This window comes from Mya arenaria, chromosome 5, assembly GCF_026914265.1.
Source record: "Mya arenaria isolate MELC-2E11 chromosome 5, ASM2691426v1".
NCBI lineage: Eukaryota > Metazoa > Mollusca > Bivalvia > Myida > Myidae > Mya > Mya arenaria.
This window is the reverse complement of record NC_069126.1, coordinates 20,050,045-20,058,283: the sequence shown is the minus strand read 5'-3', so window position 1 is coordinate 20,058,283 and position 8,239 is coordinate 20,050,045.

The window sequence follows — 8,239 nt, the reverse complement described above, 5'->3', positions numbered from 1 at the left end:
ATTATCCCGTTTACTGTTTCATATATTTAAACTATTGCTTCATTAAAACATTTGTCCATTATGTACTGAAGTACGTAAATGCATCGTGCGTCAATGATAAATTGCGGAATAGTGATATGTGCTAAAGGTCATAACCGTATCAAGTTTCAAGCTTCAAATTTATTAAATATAATTCATGTCACACCTCAAAAAAAGAGTTTTGGTATCATACATATTTCACAATATTAAGAGCGAGACTTGTCTGAGACAATGGTAATTTTAATAAGAATAGATACAATACATACCATGCCATAATTGCGACTGTTCATTGATCTTTAACATTAGTTTAACATGAGACACAAATTCATGGAGGAGGCATATAAAATAACAATTGCGCATGAACAAAATTTAGGCATTATTTCTTTCATCAATTTACTTTCATACTGTATAGTATTACTTGAACTTATTATTTTCACTTGGTTAAGATTAACAATGTTTGGGTAACGTATGTATTTGCTGTCTATACAGCGTTTCCGTTTATGATAAATTCCTTACATTTTAACAGATAATGAAATCGTCCCCTATGCTTTTATCATTAAAGATTGGAGACTTTCTATTTTTATACTCGATATTATTCCAGCTTCCAATTTCGACTGCCAATTTGTTGTTTTTTGTGCTAAATTTAATCACATATAAGATAATTTTCAAATTCATTCGTTTTCTTTTTGCAATTTGAAGACAATACATTTTCTTGAGCTATTTATACTAGAAAACCATTCATTAATTAAAAGGTCTGACAATGTTTTAGATATAGGTTTCTTAATTCAACATTTATTTAAAAATTCATGACTCTGCCAAATGTTGATAAGCCCACAATTTATAAATATATCTTTTGTATGACGTATCCACTGAAAGTGTGCCTGTCTAGGATTTTCGGAAAACATAAATCTGCACAAAACAAGATTGTGTTTTTTGGGAAAGTGTGGCTTATGAATGTTGCCCAAAGGTCAATCAACAAAGTGTCAATATCAACATGTAATGGTTTAACGCCAGTTTTGCCATATACAATATAGTTCGATGTACTATTTAAATCACCTAAAACATATTTTAAAAACCTAAACTGAACTTTTTTTCAGAATATTATTGTAACCATATACCAAGCACTCACACTCATATAACAGAATAAGTTAAACATCCTTGTTTTATAAATCTTATTGTACATCGATCGAAAGACAGTGATATATTTATTTCCAAAAACAGAACATAGCTTTAGTACCTTGCTTTGTAATATTCTCTTTTCCGTTAAAAAAGAACCACTTTTACTAAATAACACACCTAAATATTTGTATTCGTAAACTAATTGAAGTCTTTCATTACATTGAAAGAATTTATAATTAATATGTATGCCCTAAGAAAAGTTTTGGTATTGTTAACAATTCATATAATACAATAATTGTCATATATATAAGAGCATTTTGATTATCTGAATATGTGTCTGACAAAAACAATCAGCATATAATACTAAAATCAATTTTAAAAGTCCATCAACATCATTATCATATTTTTACACATTTGTCCCATTTACTAAATTACTGTGTAAAAAAACACTGTGCAAATCTTTTACCAAATATCGAAAATATCAGCGGTTATAAACTTTCTCCTTGCCATACACCTATAGCACGTTTTTAATATGTTATATTACATTTACACAAGAACAGCTCTTTGCGTTTTCGTAGATGTTGCGAACAATTCGTAAGAACTTTCCTTCGATGAATATTTTAATTGATTTGAGCCACAAATATTTTCTATTTATAATGCCAAATGCACCTTTAAGATCTATAAATGCACAAATAACATTCTCTTGAAATTATGAAGAATATGTACTGGCATATTAGTAAAAACATGTTGTCTACTTTTGAATATCCTTGCCAAAATTAGATTAAAAACTTTACAAATCATATTTCTTTACATATTTCTGAAGCCTGTTTTTCATTATTAGAGTAAAACATTACCAAAGCAACTCAGTAAGGTAATTGGCCTGTAGTTAGCTGGTTCAGACATATCTTTCTTGTTCTTTTGAATTGGATTCATAACACCAACAGTCTAGTTTTGTAGTACAGAACCTTCATCATTAATATGTTCATTTAAAATCATATCTTCGCCACTATCCTTATTTTTCTTGAAATGTTTAATTGCTTCTTTAATTGGCATATCTAACTCATTTCCTTCATTGATGGGGTAAACCATATTGTCACCATTACGATCCAAATTATCAGGATGGCTATATGAATTTATATTTTTTAAAGTAGGTGTACATATCTTGCCAAGAGGTATTGAACCGGTTGGGTTGTTTTGTTTGAATATCTTTCCAAAAATGTTTTGGTTGAGCTTTTCCGAATTTCCTTAATTCATTCGCGTTTTCTCGTCAACCTTTTTAAAATTTACACTCAATACTTTCTCGAAAAGTCTTCCTGTTAATTCAAATTTTGTCTATTAGCATCATTTCTTTTATTTCATGTATACCTTAACTTAGCTGTATGAAATCTTTGTCTTGCACTTTCTTCGCATTAGCCATTAAGCCAACAACGTGACTAATCATTTCTTTTTCCATTGACATGCTTAGATTGTGGTTCACTTTCAACGTTTTTTTAGACCATCTTGTAACAGTTGACAAAAACTTGACACAACATTTTCAATGCATCTACGTTGATAGAACTTATATTTTCTAGCCGTATCAACTCTTAAAGAATATCGCTAATCTTTCCTGAACCAATGTTACTAACATAATCATACTTTTTACTATCATCCTATAGTCTAACACTTTCGGAGGACTATCAATTTATTTAACAAATGTTTCACAATTGACTCAAAATAGCATACAAGTATAAACACGATTGTGAATATCTGAAAAAAAAATGAGAAATCGTCTTCTTTGAGTTCAATAATATTTGCAAACAAATTTGGTGTTCGAATTAAATTTTTCGACCGTGCTAACATCTGTCTTATTTCCTTCAAAATCACCGGTCGTACGACCGTTTAAAATATACATATTAATTAACTTCACAAAGTCACAATTTTTGCCCAATTATTACCATAATTATTTCATACACAGTCCATATTGATGTTTTGCTAAAGCACATTTGATAAGAAATACTTAACGTTTATCTATAAATCTTCATCAAGTTCATCTTATTGCATTTCATGAACTATATCATAATAACTGCTTAAATAATCTTGCATATCTTAAGTTTTAGCATTAAAATCTCCAAAGAGACAGATGTGCTCATACTTCTCTGCAAACTGTTCGACGTCCTTTTCTAATATCATAAAACGGCCAGCGTTTGCATAATCCGAATTTTCAAGTGGCAAGTATACGACACCACCACAGACACTGCGACAGGTTATTTTGCTAGATGAAATAAACCGCTGCACAAGATCATTATCTTAATCGATTACTGTAATATAAGGTGCTATTTTTTAATTCCTACACATACTCGACATGGTTTTCTTTTAGCAATAGTTGGCCTGGTTTTAAAATAACAAGTACAATTTTGGATTTCTACGGTATCTTAAGGAGTCGGTCTTTGTTTCTTGGAGACCAATTTTGTTATAATCATTTAAGGAATGAAATGCGGTGTTGATGTCATTATCGGTGTATAATTGCGATTCGACTGGTCAAAGTGTGTGGAGTCCGAAGGACTCCACGCGTTCTTTGACCAGCCCAATTGCGTTCATATTCCTGATAATGACATCAACCCCGCAATTCATTACTAAAAATTACACCAATAGTTCATTATTTCATTGAAGAATTGTTGAAAAATACTTCATTTCATTTAAGAAAACCTTTCAGCAATCCATTCTTACCCACTCTGTAAATAGAACGACCCAACTGTAACCGGAAACATTTTTTTCAAATGACGTCACAATAACGCGGGAAAAGATCCACCTCTTGAAATCACTTTTAAACGTAAAATTGAAACACTAATGGTAACAATAAATTGAAAATATAATAAAATAACACTTTCTAAAATGTTGATTCATATTTTAAGGGACCTGCTGACACAATACAAACAATAATAAGATCAATAGTTTTCATGTATACTGTTATGCGATGAATTGCGATCCGAACATATCCGAAGATGTTGCGTCCGTCGATTGGTAATCGCAATTGCCGAAAGGCAGTTCATTTAAGGAATGATAGTTGGGGTGTAAATATTAATATATGAGCAAAAGACTGGACTAGCTTGTTTTCAAATAGGGTCCACACACATTCAATAAAAACAAAATGTAATAATCCGTTCCTGACCTACACTATTTGACCAGGATACAGTACTAAATGCACTAGTAATACAGCTGTCCTCCGGCCTGTCCTGAAGAACCCCTACGACTGCCTGAACGTTTCTTCGAGGATAACGGAACCAGAAGAATGAGGCTCGTTGGGGGTGTTGGCAAGTAGAGAATTTGGATCTGTGTCATCAAGAGATCGTTTTAGTGTCGTTTCAACAAGCGGAATGTGTGGAGAACGTTGTGTTGGTCTCTAATGTAAGGCTGTTCATCGGCCATGTCACTCAAAGCACTTACCCTGTTTTGCGTCGAAAGGTAAAGATGTATTGGCTGGTTCACAAAAAACTTTTGCGTGTACGTGGCCTTTCGTTTACTAATGGCCTGCCCGAGGGTCGTTCACTTTGTCGGGGTCTTGTATACCTTGGGTTTGGAAATACCTGTGCTTCTGCAAAAAGGTCGTGCACTTTATTCCCTACAAATGGGTTATCGCGGACAATTATCCGAAACTGATTGGTCTGATTCGAATTTGCGCATTACTCCGTAGTGTTCGCGTTTACGATCTTCCATTTCTGGGGGAAAGTGGTCGTTTATATAAAAACACATGACTTTTTCATATTTCTTTTTCTAGCATCTCGAACCACTTTTCTGACATTAAACTTCTAAAATTTTGCTTTGACCGGCTTAGTTTTCCGAGTCGTGAAGTACACGATCAAATCTAACATTGGCTTCTTTGACCATACTGTCTTTGTTCATGGTTGGACCAGTTTGTACATGTTTTACAAGTGCTTGTTTGTGAATGTTCATATGTTGTCTGACTTCTGTGTCTTATGAGTTATTAGTGTATGTGCTAAAATTTTCATGGATACTAAAGAATACGAGGTTTTCCTTCATAGATCTCCCCTCATTTGAGATTAATGTGTTCCTCCTCGTAGGACTCATTTTCACTTTGGATTGTGTTTGAGAGTTCAGACATACTTGCTTACTGAATTTGAAGATCGTTAACAAATTTTGAACCCTTCTGTGTGTTTCGATTACAATCGTCGGTAAAGTAACTTATCGACTGACGAAACGACTACATCTCAGTCACTTTGGATATTGGTGTGTGTTTTTACGAACCTTAACTTTTAAGGATAATTCCCGTTTTGAATACGATATAGTTTAGTTTAGTTTAGTTATAGTTTAGTTTGGATTGTAGACGGCTGTCCAATTTTGCAACCATTCCAACCGGAACTGAAAAGTTTGAAACGGTATCAAATTTGTTCTGTAGATGTTGGTTGTAGCCCGGAAATATGTTAATAACATTTCTATAGGCTTGCTTACTAACACATTCCTTGTACCTTTATATTTTGTTTGCAATTAACTCATAAATGACTATTAAGTATTGTGTAAGTGTAGCATATCTACATGTACAAGTATTGTATAAGAGTAGCATTTCTACATGTACATGTATTGTGTAAGAGTAGCATTTCTACATGTACATGTATTGTGTAAGAGTAGCATTTCTACATGTACATGTATTGTGTAAGAGTAGCATATCTACATGTACAAGTATTGTGTAAGAGTAGCATATCTACATGTACAAGTATTGTGTAAGAGTAGCATATCTACATGTACAAGTATTGTATAAGAGTAGCATTTCTACATGTACATGTATTGTGTAAGAGTAGCATTTCTACATGTACATGTATTGTGTAAGAGTAGCATATCTACATGTACAAGTATTGTGTAAGAGTAGCATTTCTACATGTACATGTATTGTGTAAGAGTAGCATATCTACATGTACAAATATTATGTAAGAGTAGCATATCTACATGTTCAAGTATTGTGTAAGAGTAGCATATCTACATGTACAAGTATTGTGTAAGAGTAGCATATCTACATGTACATGTATTGTGTAAGAGTAGCATATCTACATGTACAAGTATTGTGTAAGAGTAGCATATCTACATGTACAAGTATTGTGTAAGAGTAGCATATCTACATGTACAAGTATTGTGTAAGAGTAGCATATCTACATCTTCAAGTATTGTGTAAGAGTAGCATATCTACATGTACAAGTATTGTGTAAGAGTAGCATATCTACATGTACAAGTATTGTGTAAGAGTAGCATATCTACATGTACATGTATTGTGTAAGTGTAGCATATCTACATGTACAAGTATTGTGTAAGAGTAGCATATCTGCATGTACAAGTATTGTGTAAGAGTAGCATATCTACATGTACATGTATTGTGTAAGAGTAGCATATCTACATGTACAAGTATTGTGTAAGAGTAGCATATCTACATGTACATGTATTGTGTAAGAGTAGCATATCTACATGTACATGTATTGTGTAAGAGTAGCATATCTACATGTACAAGTATTGTGTAAGAGTAGCATATCTGCATGTACAAGTATTGTGTAAGAGTAGCATTTCTCCCACCTCAGATAAGTAGATCCAATAATTTTACCATGCTAGATATTCTTATCTTGCCCACGGGCGAAGATAAAATGCCCGTATGGAACTCCTTTTTATTGGTCACCACATTGTAATTGTCTCCCTTGTTGAAGACTGTCATCAGTAGCATCAAGGAAATCTTATCTAATGGTTATATTTAGAACGCTAATTTATTATTTCTCGCTTCAAATGTCACCATAAAACAGTCTTCACGCACCATTCAAGAAATGATGCTTCATTCTCCCTAGAACTTTTTAAAAATACCGATTTGACTATTAACAGTAACTGGATCATTGCGCGCATATCCATGACAACCACGTTAATTAATTATTTCTCGCTTCAAATGTCACCATTAAACAGTTTTCACGCACCTTTCAATAGATAATGCTTCACTCTCCTTAGAACTATTTAAAGACCGATTTGACTATTAGCATAATCTGAATCACTGCGCGCATATCCATGACAACCACGAATTATCGCATATCCATACGCAATTAATTTCACTAAGCACAAAAGAGTTCCAGCAAAAAAAATACATTTTTACTTAATTTTGTTTAACTGAGGTGGTAGAAAAGCATCTACCATAGCCGCTAATGTAAGATAGGTTAATCCCGACCCTCGCGCATGGTGTTTTGCGGAAACTCGTTTAACCTCGTTTCCGCAAAACACTCTACGCTCGGGTCGAAATGAACCTATCTTACACTCTCGGCCATGGAAGATACTTTTAATCTACATGTACAAGTATTGTGTAAGAGCAGCATATCTACATGTACAAGTATTGTGTAAGAGTAGCATATCTACATGTACAAGTATTGTGTAAGTGTAGCATATTTACATGTACAAGTATTGTGTAAGTGTAGCACCTGTACAAGTATTATGTAAAAGTAGCATATCTACATGTACTAGTATTATGTAAGAGTAGCATATCTACATGTACTAGTATTGTGTAAGTGTAGCGTATCTACATGTTCAAGTATTGTGTAAGAGTAGCATTTCTACATGTATATGTATTGTGTAAGAGTAGCATTTCTACCTGTACTAGTATTATGTCAGAGTAGCATATCTACTTGTACTAGTATTATGTAAGTGTAGCATATCTACATGTACTAGTATTGTGTCAGAGTAGCATATCTACATGTACAAGTATTGTGTAAGTGTAGCATATCTACATGTTCAAGTATTGTGTAAGTGTAGCATATCTACATGTACAAGTATTGTGTAAGAGTAGCATATCTACATGTTCAAGTATTGTGTAAGAGTAGCATATCTACATGTACAAGTATTGTGTAAGAGTAGCATATCTACATGTACAAGTATTGTGTAAGAGTAGCATATCTACATGTTCAAGTATTGTGTAAGAGTAGCATATCTACATGTACAAGTATTGTGTAAGTGTAGCATATCTACATGTACAAGTATTGTGTAAGAGTAGCATATCTACATGTACAAGTATTGTGTAAGAGTAGCATATCTACATGTACAAGTATTGTGTAAGAGTAGCATATCTACATGTTCAAGTATTGTGTAAGAGTAG